The 14,833-nt window shown below is 38.6% G+C and overlaps 2 long non-coding RNA genes across 4 annotated transcripts in view; one reads left to right on the forward strand and one right to left on the reverse strand.

The window, feature by feature from the left end:
* LOC146402867 (uncharacterized) overlaps positions 1 to 14,833 on the forward strand; it is a 156,906-nt gene that overhangs the window by 29,914 nt on the left and 112,159 nt on the right. The window lies entirely within an intron of this gene.
* Positions 1 to 14,833, reverse strand: part of LOC106509878 (uncharacterized) — a 131,986-nt gene that overhangs the window by 29,912 nt on the left and 87,241 nt on the right. Inside the window, exon 7 of one of the 2 annotated variants that reach the window (XR_014808015.1) lies at positions 9,301 to 14,563. The exons of the other annotated variant lie outside the window; for it this stretch is intronic. This is a non-coding gene — a long non-coding RNA (uncharacterized LOC106509878). Of the gene's footprint in view, positions 1 to 9,300; positions 14,564 to 14,833 lie in introns of those variants that run through there. 2 annotated transcript variants of the gene reach the window in all.

Consider the following 14,833-nt stretch of genomic DNA (forward strand, 5'->3'; position numbering starts at 1 on the left):
GCCACCACTAATTCTCAAACACTACCCAAACATCCCCAGCTTCTTATCCTTCTACTAACACTGGTCCTATAGGTGTTAAACATAGCCATGCTGTGCTTCCAGTGGTAAAAGTTAAAAATCACAGCCTTCCATTCACCCAAAGGACATTTACCATGTGTTTTCTAGGTGTCAGGCCCATGGCTAGGTGCTGTGGATAAGGAGGAGAACTAGATCCAGTGTCTACATTCAAGGAGATGGAGGAAACTGTCATGTACACAAGGGTGTATAATACATTGCATTAAGCTTTTATGCAAGAGTTTGGAGGAAGAGTGGATTCATCCTAAACTGATACAGTAAAGGAGGTTAAATTTGTGAAAGAGGTGTATTAGGAGGATTCAAGATACACTATATACCTATTTATCTTGGTACATTTTTTTGTTCAGAGAGAAGAAAAATATGAAATGAACTTCGGTTCAGAAATATGGGAGGCAGGATATGCATCAATGCATTTTTACAGTGCTTATCTTGGCCAAGGACAATGCTGTGTGGCCTCTTTGAAAATCAATAAGTAGAACCTCAGAGACAGAATCAGTTAGACTTGCAGTTCCCGTTGTGGCTCAGTGGAAATGAATCTGACTAGTATCCATGAGGATGAAGGTTCGATCCCTGGCCTTGCTCAGTGGGTTAAGGATCCAGCGTTGCCATGAGCTGTGGTGTAGTTTGCAGATGAAGCTTGGATCTGGTGTTGCTATGGCTGTGGTGTAGGCCAGCAGCTACAGATCTGATTTGACCCCTAGCCTGGGAACCTCCATATGCTGCAGGTGCTGCCCTAAAAAGACCAAAAAAGAAAGAAAGAGAAGAATTAGTGAGATTTAAATTTAAGGTCACTCTCTTCTCCAGCATCCTTATAAAACATTTGAAAAAGCTTGATATTCCCTTGAGATGTTATAAAGACTACTCTTTGTAACAATATCCCATGTCTTTCTATGGAAAGACCTCCCCACTCAATCTTTTTTTCATTGCTAACAACCAAAGATACATATTTGCAACGTAATTCTAGGCTTGAAGGCCATGAAGTTGAAAGATCACTTTCAATGTTTCAAGTTTCAACCTATAATAAAAACATTTTTTAAAAGTGGGCTGGAAATAGCATACATCCCACAAAGGTCAACTGGAGGATACAGGGATGGGATAAGAGGAAACTTCAAAGCCTCCTTTGGAGGCTAGCCTCTCTTCATTCTTCTTTCAGTCATCCCTTGTTCATTAATGAAATATTTATTAAGAGCTTTGTCCATGCTGGCTACTGTACATGGTACTAGGAGTAAAGAGATGAATCAACAGTGCAGCTCAGCCCCTCAAGATATTCCTCACCTAAGGCTGAGGACAGTGAGGTACATGATCACAATACAATGTGAGAAAGACAAAAGCCAAGATGGGTGTCAAGCCCCCAGGAGTCTAAAGGAGAGTGTGCCAGGGCTGAGGGGGTCCAGGAAGGCTTCTCTGAGGAGGAATATCTGAGTTGCGTCATGAAGGTGGTAAAGGATTTCCCAGGTGAAAAAGTGACAGGACAGAAAGGGGAAGTGTGTACAAAGGTCTGGAGACAACACACCTCACAAAATGCTGGGGAAAAACCTGAAATATTTCCCTTCTTTCCTACCATCCTCACAATACCAATGATGATGGTGATGTTTTTAACTTTCTCACAACTCTGTGAACTCACAGGTCCCACTGGGGGTCTACCAGCCACCACAGAATCACCTCTATGTGTGAAATCACCTCTTTATACAGACATCTTGTTCTTGAAGTTAGCTTTTATGATGGATCTGTGGAGCTGGCTGACGGAACCAGCACAGGGAAGGACCCATTGACCCTGGCGTTGCCCTTTGGGAAGCCAAAAGGGACAGAATTCCAGGTATCCTGGAGGTGGTCTAGCTACTGTGTACCCCTCCCAGTTTCTCAGCAAAGGTAGGAGGCCTCTGTCACCAGTAAGGAAGAATCTAGGACCTGGGCCTTCCTGGGAGAAGTTCTCATGGCAATAGCAGAAGCCAGGATGGCAAATTCAACATTGTAAGCACACTTTTAAGCCTCTGCTTATATGACATCTGTTAACTGCCATTGGCCATAGCAAATCACATAGCCAAGCCCAAGGTCAGGAAGTTAAAAGTACAGTCTTCACAGCTGAGCCCAAAGCAAGTCATTGTAGGCCAAGCCCAACATCAAATGACTAGGGAAGAGCACTCCTCACATGAGGTTATGGAGAGGGAGTAAATATTTTGAACAATGACAGTTATAACACTTTCTTTTAGAGGGCATCTGAAACTGCACCTCATCTTGGGCTATGCTGATTTAGCCCAATAAATTACAGCATGTGGTGTTAATCAAGTGCTGGACAAATCTTTAAAGTTAATAAGACAAGAATTAATTGAAGGGCTATTGTATATCTAAGTTTATTCTCTGAGAGCAATAGTCCTGTCCTTGAAGAAGAAACAATCTGAATGGAAAGTAAGGAAATAAACTTATTTCATTTATTTAAATTGAGCATCCTTTTCAACTTTTTTTCTAGAAGTAGTTTCCTTTTCTATGAAATATTCATTAATAAGCTATTTGGTCATCAGAGATAGGTATTTTTAAAAGCCATTAACTAGGATATTTGTTTACTGGGTATGCTATTAATCATTAGTTTTTCTAAGGAGTAAAAAGAAAAATGTTTTGTTGCTTTAAACAGCTTTTCTGACAAGTAACTCACACATCAGAAAATTCACTTCCCCCCAGATATGCTCACTTTAAAAGTGCAATTTGGAGTTCTTATGTGGCTCAGCAGAAACAAATCCGACTAGTATCCGTGAGGATGTGGGTTCAATCCCTGGCCTTGCTCAGTGGGTCAAGGATCTGGCGTTGCTGTGACCTGTGGTGTAGGTTGCAGATGTGGCTGGGATCCCGCATTGTTGTAGCTGTGGTGTTGGCCAGCAGCTGTAGCTCTGATTCAAACCCTAGCCTGGGAACCTACATATGCCAAGGGTGTGGCCCTAAAAAGCAAAAAAAAAAAAAAAAAAGGGGGGGGGGGGAAAGGTGCAATCCAATGATTTTCCATAAATTAAAATTCAGAGAGCTCTCACCACACTCCTATTTTAGAACATTTCCATCACTCCCAAAACATCCTTCATGCCTATTTGCAGCCAAACCACTCTCACTTCCAGCCCTTGGCAACCACTAATCTATTTACTGTCTCTATCGATGTGCCTTTTCTGGATGTTTCATATAAATAGAATCATATAAAAGAGGTCTTTTGCATCTGGCTTTTTTCACTTAGCATAATGTTTTTGAGGTTCATCCACATGGTAATATAGATCAATAGTTCATACCTTTTTATTGTCGAATAGTATTCTATTATGTGGACTTTATGGACATACCACATTTTGTTTATCTATTATAAATATTTTCGTCTTAAATTATATTTTACCTAATATTATTATAGCCACTGAATCTTGTTTAAGTTTACAGCTTGCAGAACACACACACACATAGATGCACAGATATATACATACATATATGTATATATACACAAACACTTTTTAAATAAACTATTCATTTTATTATTTTTGGCTGCAGCATGCAGCAGCTTTATGTGGGATCTCAGTTCCCAGACCAGGGATTGAACCTCAGCTGTAGCAGTGAAAGCATTGAATCCTAACCACTAGACCTCCGGGGAACTCCCTAAATAAACTATTTTCTTAATGTTTAGATTGATAAAAAAAAAAATGCTCAGATAGTACAGAGTTTCTGTATAACTCACAACCATTTTCCCCTATTCACATCTTACATTAGTAAGGTACACTTTTAAAAATTAGTGAACCAACCTGACCCCCTTGCTGTACAGTGGGAAAATTTAAAAAAAAAAAAAAAGGTAAAAAAAAAATTAGTGAACCAACATTGATGCATTAATATTAATTAAAGTCCATTCTTTAATCACATTTCCTCAGTTTTTTCCAGTGTCCTTCTTCTGATACAGGATCCCATCAAGGATGTCACATTATGTTTACTCATCATGTTTACTTAGGCTACTCTGATTGTGACAGTTTCTCAGACTTGCCTTGTTTGTGATAGCTTTGACATTATTTGAGGAGTACTGGTCAAATATTTTGTGTATGTAATGTCCTTCTATTTTTTTTTTTTCAGGGCCACACCCACGGCATATGGATGTTCCCAGGCTAGGGGTGAAATCAGAGTGGCAGCTGCTGGCCTACACCACAGCCATAGTAACTCGGGATCTGAGTCTCATCTGCAACCTATGCCACAGCTCATGGCAATGCTGGATCCTGAACCCACTGAGCAAGGCCAGGGATCCAACCCATATCCTCATGGATACTAGTCAGGTTTGTTTCTGCTGAGCCACAATGGGAACTCCTATTGGGCTTTGACTTATGTTTTTCTCATGATTATACGAGGGTTATAGGTTTTGAGGAAAACCACAAAGGTAAAGTGTCATTTTCATCACATTTTATCAAGGATATGTACTGTTGATGCTAAGTTCATCAGTGGATGGAGGTAATGTTTCTCAGCTTTCTCCATTGTGCAGTTCATCTTTTTTTTCCTCCTTTCCATACTGCACTCTTTGAAAGTCACTAAACACAGCCCAAACCTAAGGAGTCAGGAATTGTACTCCACCTTTTTGAGGGAAGAGTATCTACATAAAGTATTTGGAATTCTTCTACATGAAAGATTTGCCTCCTCTCCTTCATTTATTGTTTATTCAATCATTTATTTGTATCATTATGGATACTGACTTTACAGTTCAGATTATGATCCAGTGGTACTTTATTAATTTTATTCTTCAAATTGTTCCAGCTTTCTCCACTGAGAGCTCTTCCATTTGCTTCCTGTGTCTCAGGCATATCTCCAACATCATGGATGTTGGCTTGTTGTTTATATTTTTGAGTATTTTCTTACTCTCTGGAACAATAAGATGCTCCAGGCTCATTTTGTGTATCTCCTGTCCTATTTCTAGAATTTTCCAATTCTTCAAGGAACTCTGGTTCATTTGATTGGAGAATAGTTTTATTAAAAAAAAAAAAAAGAATAGTATTATAAACCAAGATCTGGGCACTAGGTGTGCTCATGTCTACTGGTATGTTATTGCTTCTGAGCCTGCTCAACTGACAGAACAAGGAAATATGTGGGTTTATAGTAACCTGTATATATTTACATTTCCATATGTAAATATCTGTATTGATATTAAGCTAGACATGACTTCATGCTAACATCTTAAATTTATTTTTTTTTAGCTTTTTAGGGCCACACCTGCAGAATATGGAAGTTCCCAGGCTAGGGGTCAAATTGGAGCTACAGCTACTGGCCTACACCACAGCCACACCAATGTGGGATACGAGCCGTGTCTGCAACCTACACCACAGTTCGTGGCAATGCTGGATCCTTAACCCACTGAGAGGGGCCAGGGATCGAACCCGCATCCTCATGGATCCTAGTTGGGTTCGTTAACCACTGAGCCACGAACGGAACTCCTAACATCTTAAATTCTAATCTGTTACCACCTGAATAATTCTAGCCTTCTCCCTTTGCATATGTATAAATATTCAGTGCAAAAGTAAGATGTCCTCTAACATCAATTTACTTAATTGTTCAATTTCAGAATAGCAGGATCAGAATTGTTAAGCTGTATACTCATGGATAGAAACTTTATCTAGTGACAATGCTTATGCACATTTTCTTTCATCGTTAGCTTTATAGACTCCATTCATTTCAAGAGTTACTTAGATTAGTACCTCTTACCCCCACCCCCTTTAGTAAGGTTGTTTCATACATTTGTAATACATACAGTTTGACTGTTCTTTCACATACTGGATTCAATCTTGAGATTCCTCCAGTCTCCTAAATGATTTTTTTACATTTGCATAATTAAGGTTCATTTTTTGCTCTAAAATTTTGACAAATGCATAATGACACATATTCACAATTATATTATTGTATAGAATCCTTAAAAAAAACCTGTGCTTCACCTATTAAACCTTTTCTCTACCCCACCACAATCTTCTGCCAAACCCTGAATATTACTGATCTTTTTACTATCTCTATAGTTTTGCCTTTTACAGATTGTCGTATAATTAGAATCATAAATTATGTAGCCTTTTTAACTACCTTATTTCACTTACCAATGTGCATTTAAAATTCATCATGTCTTTTTTATGACTTCATGTATTTTTATCACTGAATATAACATTCTACTCTATGGATGTACCACAGTCTATCTCTTCACCCACTAAAAGACATTTCGGTTACTTCCAGATTTTGGTAATCATAAAGAGAACTACTATAAACATTTGTGTACCAGTTTTATGTGGACATAATCTTCAGATCAGTTGGGTAAATACCTAGGAGTACCCAGGAGTAGCTGGATGGTAGGAGTATGTTTAGTTTTGTAAGAAACTTCCAAACTGTCTTACAAAGTATCTGCATTATTTTATTTTATTTTTTAAATGATTTTTATTTTTTCCATCATAGCTGGTTTACACTGTTCTGTCAATTTTCTACTGTACAGCAAGGTGACCCAGTCATATATACATATATACATTCTTTTTCTCACATTTTCATGCTGCATCACAAGTGACTAGATATAGTTCTCAGTGCTATACACAAGATCTCATTGCTTATCCATTTCAAAGACAGTAGTTTGCATCTATTAACCCCGAATTCTAGGTCCACCTTACTCCCTCTCCCTCCACCTTGGCAACTACAAATCTGTTCTGCGTGTCCATGATTTTCTTTTCTGTGGAAAGGTTCATTTGTGCCTTATATTAGATTCCAGATATAAATGATATCATATGGTATTTGTCTCTCTCTTTCTGGCTTGCCTCACTTAGTATGAGTCTCTAGTTCCATCCACATTGCTGCAAATGGCATTATTTGTTCTTTTTTATGGATGAGTAGTATTCCATTGTAAATATATACCACAGATCTTCTTAATCCATTCATCCGTTGATGGACATTTAGGTTGTTTCCACGTCTTGGCTATTGTGAATAGTGCTGCAATGAATATATGGGTACATGTGTCTTTTTCAAGGAAAGTTTTGTCCGGATATATGCCCAAGGGTAGGATTGCTGGGTCATATGATAGTTCTATGTATATTTTTCTAAGGTACCTCCATATTGTTTTCCACTGTGGTTGTACCAATTTACATCCCTACCAATGGTGCAGGAGCATTTGTTATTTGTGGACTTTTTAATGATGACCATTTTGATTGGTGTGAGGTGGTACCTCATGGTAGTTTTGATTTGTATTTCTCTAATATCAATGATGTTGAGCATTTTTTCTGTGCTTGTTGGCCATATGTATACCTTCTTTGGAGAAATGTCTATTCAGATATTTTTCCCATTTTTCCATTGGATTTTTGGCTTTCTTGCTGTTGAGTTGTATAAGTTGTTTGTATATTTTAGAGATTAAGCCCTTGTCCGTTGCATTGTTTGAAACTATTTTCTCCCATTCTGTAAGTTGTCTTTTTGGTTTTTTTATGACTTCCTTTGCTGTGCAAAAGTTTGTCGGTTTGATTAGATCCCATTGGTTTATTTTTGCTTTTATTTCTGTTGCCTTAATCTTTGACAAAGGAGGCAAGAATATAAAATGGGAAAAAGACAGTCTTTTCAGTAAGTGGTGCTGTGAAAACTGGACACCTGCATGTAAGTCAATAAAATAGGAATGCACCCTGACACCACGCACAAAAATAAACTCAAAATGGCTTAAAGACTTAAACATAAGACAAGATATCATCAAACTCCTAGAAGAGAACATAGGCAAAACATTCTCTGACATCAACCTTACAAATGTTTTTGCAGGTTAGTCTTCCAAGTATCTGCATTATTTTATATTCCCACCTGTAATGAGTGAGAGTTCCTCTTGCATCCTTATCAGCAACTGGTATTCTCAGGTTTGGGATTTTAGCCATTCTAATATATGTTTTTTCCATGCTTTTGCTTTCAGCTTTTTGTTGAAATTTTATATGGATTTATTTATCTACATATCTCTGTATTTTTGTTTGTTTATTTTTCTGTTCTTCCTTTACTGCCTGTATTAAATATTTGCTAGTGCATCATTTAAATTCGTCTGTAAAATGCTGTGATGGGCTGAATGTTTATCTCCCCTCAAAGTTCACATGTTAAACCTCTAACCCTCAATATTATGGCATTTGGAGGTAAGGTTCTTAACTGCAGCAATTAGATTTCAGTGATGTCATGAGTATGGGGACTCTATGATAGAATCTATGTCCTTAAAAGAAGAAGAAAAAAAGATCAGAATTTCCCACTGTTGTGCAGTATAAACAAATCCAACTAGTATCCATGAGGATGTGGGTTCGATCCCTGGCCTCACTCAATGGGTGAAGGATCCAGCATTGCCATAAGCTGTGGTGTAAATCACAGACACAGCTCGGATCCTGCATTGCTGTGGTTGTAGCTAGGCTGGCAGCTACAGCTCCAATTGGACCCCTAGCCTGGGAACTTCCATATACTGTGAGTATAGCCTTAAACAAACAGACAAACAACCAAACCAAACCAAAACAAAAAACCCAGAGCTCTCTCTCTCTGCCACATGAAGACACAGAAACAAGGCTGCCATCTGTAAGCCAGAAAAGACTTTACCCAGGAAGTGATGCTGCCAGCACCTTGATCTTAGACTTCTCACTTTCCAAAATTATGAGATATAAATGTTGATTGTTTATGACACCCAGTCTATGATATTTTGTTAGGGCAGCCTGAGCAGAGTAATATACATTCTTTGACTATATACATTTTAGTTTCAGGCTTAATTTCTTTAATATTGTTTCTTCCCCTTTTTGTCTCTCCTCTACTTCTGGGACACTTATGTTGGATTACTTGATGGTGTTCTTTAGGTCTCTGCAACTCTGTTCATTTTTTTAATATAATTTTTAATTTTAGATCTATCTTCAATATTACTGATTCATTTGATTCCACCAACTGAAATATATTATTAATCCACTCTAGTAACTTTTCACTTTCATTATTGTATTTTCAATGCTGGAATTTTAATTTGATTTTTAAAATAATCTTTATCTCTTTATTGCTAGTCTCTACTTAATGAGTCATTGTTATTATAACACCTTTACTTCTTTAAATATTGTTTTCTCTATTTAAACATGTTTATAATAATTGCTTGGAAGTCTTTCTCTGCTAAATCAAATATCTGACCTCCTCGGAGATACTTTCTATTGATTACTTTTGAAGGGGAGGCAAAAACCATACCTCTACTCTCAATGTCTCTGGCTGCATCTGATACTTAAATTAACAAAAGACACATTAACAAGAAAAAAGCATACACATTTATTTAAGGTTAGTTTTATATGACTTGGAAGGCTTCATAAGGAAATAAAGACCCAAAGAAGTGGCAAAACCTGAATGCTTATATACTGAATCGAATAAAGAGTAGCAATTATGGAAATGAAACTAAAATAAATGAAGAGATTAAAGCAAGATAAGAGTTATTCTATAAGACCTGTTAGCACAGAATTGTCCTGACCTTGACTCCCGTTTCTGGTGATAAATATGTTTCTTTCTTCCTGGCATAAGAGAGAGCAACCCTCACCTGGAAGTTTTAGCTTCTGTTTTCAGGAAGAAAAAGAAGAATCAGAGTGCTTTTCTTGCACCTACTGGCTAAGTGCCTTTAACTCAAAGTTATCAATATACCAAGGCAGCTTATTGTGGGTAGCATGTCCTGAACCCCTTCATCTTTCCAATTTGAAAGTTCCTTAGAAGTTTCACATATGAAAAGCTGAATTGGAGGCTGAGGAAAGAAGAAACAGGTTACTAGCTGATTGTCAAGAGATCTGCAAAGGGAGAGAAGAATATAGATAAAATAAGAATAGATAAGCAGAAATGAAAAAAAAAATCTAAGTACACTTTTCCATATCCCATTAAACCAATCTCCCATCGCTCAGAATAGGTAGTCCGATTGAAAAAAAAAATGGTTAAGCCTCATTTTTCTAATCTGGAGTGTTTATCTTGTCCTTTAAAAGGAAAATAGTGTAGATTAGACATTAGTTATTCCAAGTGATTTATATAGAAACAGCATTCTCCACCGAAAATCACACCGCCCTTTTTGGGCTGTCAATGTGTCCAGAACGGAAAGATTTTGGAGTAAAGCAGAGGCTAAAGTATTAACATCCAATTGAAGTGCTTCCAATATTTGCACATTAATGTTGAACTCTTAATCTATAACTATGGAAAGATTTCAAACTGCCTTTTCCAACTGGTATGATCCAAAGCCTGAGCAAAGGGGATCTCAATACTGAAAAGAATTTAGAATTGTGATACACAAGTGGGCTTTCTATGACTTCCTGCCTAATACATGAATACTTGTCACTCCTTTTTGAACAAAGGTGCCCAAGTTTATAATCTGGTTAGCATTTAAGTTGAAGTACTTGGTGACAGAAACCATCAGGTATCTGAAACCTCATTGTCCTCACCATCTAGGTGGGTTGACAATGCACCTTTTTCATTGCATAAGACAAAAAGAGCAGCACTGCTCACAGATAAGGTTAGAGCAGAACTTCTGACCCACTATGATGGAGTTTGGAGTGTTTTGTCATCTGCCGTATTGACATCTGCACAACACTATCTTCTATGTATCTCCATTAGTCTGTAGAAGTGGAATAGGTTGCAAATTATCTAAAATTGGAGACCTGCAGTTCAGGTTTAGCAGCTATAAGGCTTGGTTTTTTCACCTGCCCAAGTTATTTCATAATTTTGGCTTGCTTTTATCAGCAAAGTTTATCCCACGTACAATCTTTGGCATTGAGCAGAAGACAAGGGGAGCAGCTGAGCTGCTAAGGTACCCAAGAGTGCACAATGATGTCTTGTGAACTAGCCACAGTATCTGATAATTTGGCAAGTGTTTGTACCATATGAGTCAGTGTGAGGACCACCTATAGCCTTTGTAGAAAATCTTGAGCATGTCACCTGTGGAAACAAACCACAGAAGTTGATTGTAGTATTGCCTTGGTATGTCACCTAGGAAGGGCCTGGCACCATGCCTATTTTCTGCACAGGGAAAAATTCCCATCTAATGACTTCACCTGAGAAAAGGGAGGTCCTTGAGATTCTATAGAGTTTTTTTTTTTTTTCCCATGTCCAATGAATTCATAAGAAGAAGTAGGTGATATTGTTTACTTGGTTGTGGATACCATTTTCTAGAACTATCCCACTAGGTGCTCACACTGACAAGAACAAAAATTAGGTCAGTTTATTTTGCATTATCTAAATGTTGATGTAACAAGTCCTTAGACTCTTTAGTTAATGTGGCCAAGGTTTGGAAAACCAGTGTAAAGGGGTGTCAAGTCTGTGTCTGACCTGTTGAGAAAACAGTAAGGGCTAATCAGAATGAAATATAGTTTTAAAGAAAGGCCCCAGTGGAGGACCAGAGGGAGAATAGTACAAATTGAGACAAGTACTCTCAATCAGCCTTTAATATAAATGGCCAAAGAAAGAGGTGGCTTCATTAAAAGGAAGAGGATTGTTTTTGCTTGTTTGTTTTTTATGGAGTAGAAAACTTAGTGAGAAAATAAAATAGGTGGAAATGAAGTTTCCTAATACATGTTATTTATGATGTCACCTACTTCCAGGGCTTGGGAGTTGATGCTAGAAATCCTTACTTTAAGGTCATTTGTAGGAATGGTCCTCCACTTGTCTTGGAGGTGCTGGTCTGAGTCTAGATTGGTGTGCCTCAGGTGAATTCACCGAAATTCTTTTATTTTGATGGCAGTGTATGTGGTTAGCAATACTCCATAAAGCCCTTCCCGATGAAGTGACAGTGTGTGCATTCTTCTAGAAGCTTTATATACCCCCAACTCCTGGTTGAAAGGATGGCAAGACTTGTTAGTTGGTGGAGGCCATGCTTTTTTACTTGTGGATGATATGTTCCAAGTATGCCATGTAATTCTTGTATGTAGCTAGTCTTAACATCATATTATTCTCTTTAAGTCCCCATGGCATTCACTCAGTGGGGGCATGGAAGATTAGAAATGCCAGAAAGCAAAAGGCAATCAAATATTATTTCAAAAGGGGTTAATCCATGTATCCTCTTTACATGTTATACATGTAATCCATGTATTTGGAGTATTCTAGATTTTTTTCTTTTTTTTTTTTTTTTTTTTTTTTTTTTGTCTTTTTGCCATTTTCTTGGGCCGCTATCGTGGCATATGGAGGTTCGCAGGCTAGGGGTTGAATCGGAGCTGTAGCCGCCAGCCTACGCCACAGCCACAGCAACGCGGGATCCAAGCCGAGTCTGCAACCTACACCACAGCTCATGGCAATGCCAGATCATTAACCCACTGAGCAAGGGCAGGGATCGAACCTGCAACCATGAGGTTCCTAGTCAGATTCGTTAACCACTGCGCCACGACGGGAACTCCAGTATTCTAGATTTTTATAAGGATAGTGAGTAATGTTTAAGTCCAGTTTCTTGGCAGATTTTTCCTAAAGTCCTTTTCACGTCTTGATTTTTATGTTCCACTTACCTTGATAACTGAGGATGGTACAGGTGTGAAATTCTAATGAGTGCCCCAAAGTTTTTGCAAGTGAGTAGTTCATTTCTTCTGTGAATCAAGTTGCTTAGTCTGATTCAATCCATGAAGAAATGCCAAAATGAGAAGTAGTGTGTTATTAATTTATTAATTTTTTTACCACTGTTGTAAAGTGGTAAAGTGGCATTAGCACTTTGAGTGGATAGATTCAGTTCATCCACTAAACATACAGACAGTTACCATACAGTGGAAATAACCTAAAGCTGGAGACAAATCCTTAAAATCCATTTGGAGTAATCCAAGGGGCATGTAGGCTCTGGAAGACTTCCTAAAGTGTGTTGGCTTCTTCTAAATATTTGGTGATATGGCGTTCCCATAGTGGCTCAGTGGGTTAAGAACCTAACTCTGTCTCTGTGAGGTTGAGGATTTGATCCCTGGCCTCACTCAGTGGGTTAAGGACCTGATCTGGAGTTTCCATAAGCTGTGGCATAGGTCACAGATGTGTCTTGGATCCCGTGTTGCTAGGGTTATGGTATAGGCCGTAGTTGCAGCTCAGATTCGACTCCTAGCCTGGGAACTTCCACATGCTGCAGGTGCAGTCTTAAAATAAAATAAAGACAATAAAAATAAAAATTTGGTGAGATTACAAGTAGTGCAGTGTGAAATAATTTGGTCAGAAATTTTATGAATACTAGAGCAGAAGCAAATATCTTTTGGTTCCTTGACTATTCTCCACCTGTACATATGTCCCATCTGATGGGAGATCCATGAAACCAAAACATCAGAAGAAAGGGGGCCACACAAAGTCTGTCTGGCCCAGTGTAAAAACCTGTCTGATAATTGTCTGGCACCCTTTTGTATTCACTCTCCTTTTTTTTTCAGATTGAGGAGGATTTGTTTGACAATAATATCAGCCAGCAATAAAGGCAGATTTATAAATTGGGTGGAGAAAGGATGAGGATCATTTGGGGCTGTGTATTAGTCAATTTTGTTGGCCCTGTCATTCCCTAGAGATATAGTGTCAGTCTCCTTAATATACGCTGGACAGTGGAGATGAATAGCCTCTAACAGGGCAGTCATTATATGCCATTGGCAATATGAGTACCAGCAGGACTTAAGAGTCTGTGGGATTTCTAGATTGTGCCAATAGCATGGCAGCCTCAAAAAGCTTATCTGGAGTCAGTATAAATAGCATTTTTTCCTGTTGTTGGTGTGTGAGAGCAATAATCACCCAGGCTGATTTTACAGTGGGCAAAGAGTATATCTTATGTATTTCATGTGGGCATACAGTTATTATATTTTCCCAGAAATTTCAACTGCAAGAGCCATCACTATAGAAGTAAGTCTGGGTTGTCTAAAGAGGGTATGTTAAAGTTCTTCTTGTGGCTTTGAGACCACTGACATATGTAGCTGCAAAGCAATCACTTGGAATGGACTGAGGCCCTCCATCAGCTGGGAGGAGTGGTACAGTAGCCAGATTTACAGTGTTACAGTGATGTAAGATGATGGAGGGACTATACCTAGGGCTTATTCATAGGTGGTCTGCCATCATGTAGAGGGATGCTATGTCTTACTTATAAGACAGCATGGGGAATCTGCTTATTTTGGATTTAGGCATGTCTGGCTTTGTCATTTAGGGCAGCAGCTGAGGCTACAATGTGCAAGTGTGGGGCATGCCCACTGCCATAGAGTCCAACTGATAAAGTGAAATATGCTTTAGGATGTATGAGAGGCAAAAGGTTGTCCTGCAGCAATCCCATTATTTCTTCATGGCAATATGGGTGAAAATGATTATCAAAATTAGGTAAGCTGACAGAGTTCTAATTGTGCCTCAGCAGGTTAAGAACCCAACATAGTGTCCATGAGGATGCAGGTTCAATCCCTGGCCTTGCTCAGTGGGTTAAGTATCCTGCATTACTACAAGCTGTGGTGTAGGTCTCATATGCAGCTCAGATCCACTGTTCCTGTGGCTGTGGTGCAGGCCAGCAGCTAAAGCTCCACTTTGAGCTGTGACCTAGAACTTCCTTAGGCCACAGATGCGGCTGTAAAAAGAAAAAATAAATAGGTAAGCTGAGAGCTAGGGGTGTAGACAATGTTAATTTTAAGGCTTGAAAGGAAGTTAATGCCTCTGGGGGCCAGGGAATGGACTCTGAGGTAATATCTAGAAGAGAGCATATAGGGGGTTAGCAAGGGCAGCAAACTGATGAATCCATCAGCAATAGCCAGCTGCCCCTAGGAATTTATGCAGCTGCTTTTTTTATTTTGGGAAAGGAGAAGAACAAATTTGATTCAAGGCATTTTGGAGTGAGCTT

The sequence above is a fragment of the Sus scrofa genome, chromosome 6 (assembly GCF_054392235.1).
Source record: "Sus scrofa isolate SSC_HxYL_T2T_F1_AM1 chromosome 6, Sscrofa_HxYL_maternal_Yorkshire_Landrace_v2.0, whole genome shotgun sequence".
Taxonomy (NCBI): Eukaryota; Metazoa; Chordata; class Mammalia; order Artiodactyla; family Suidae; genus Sus; species Sus scrofa.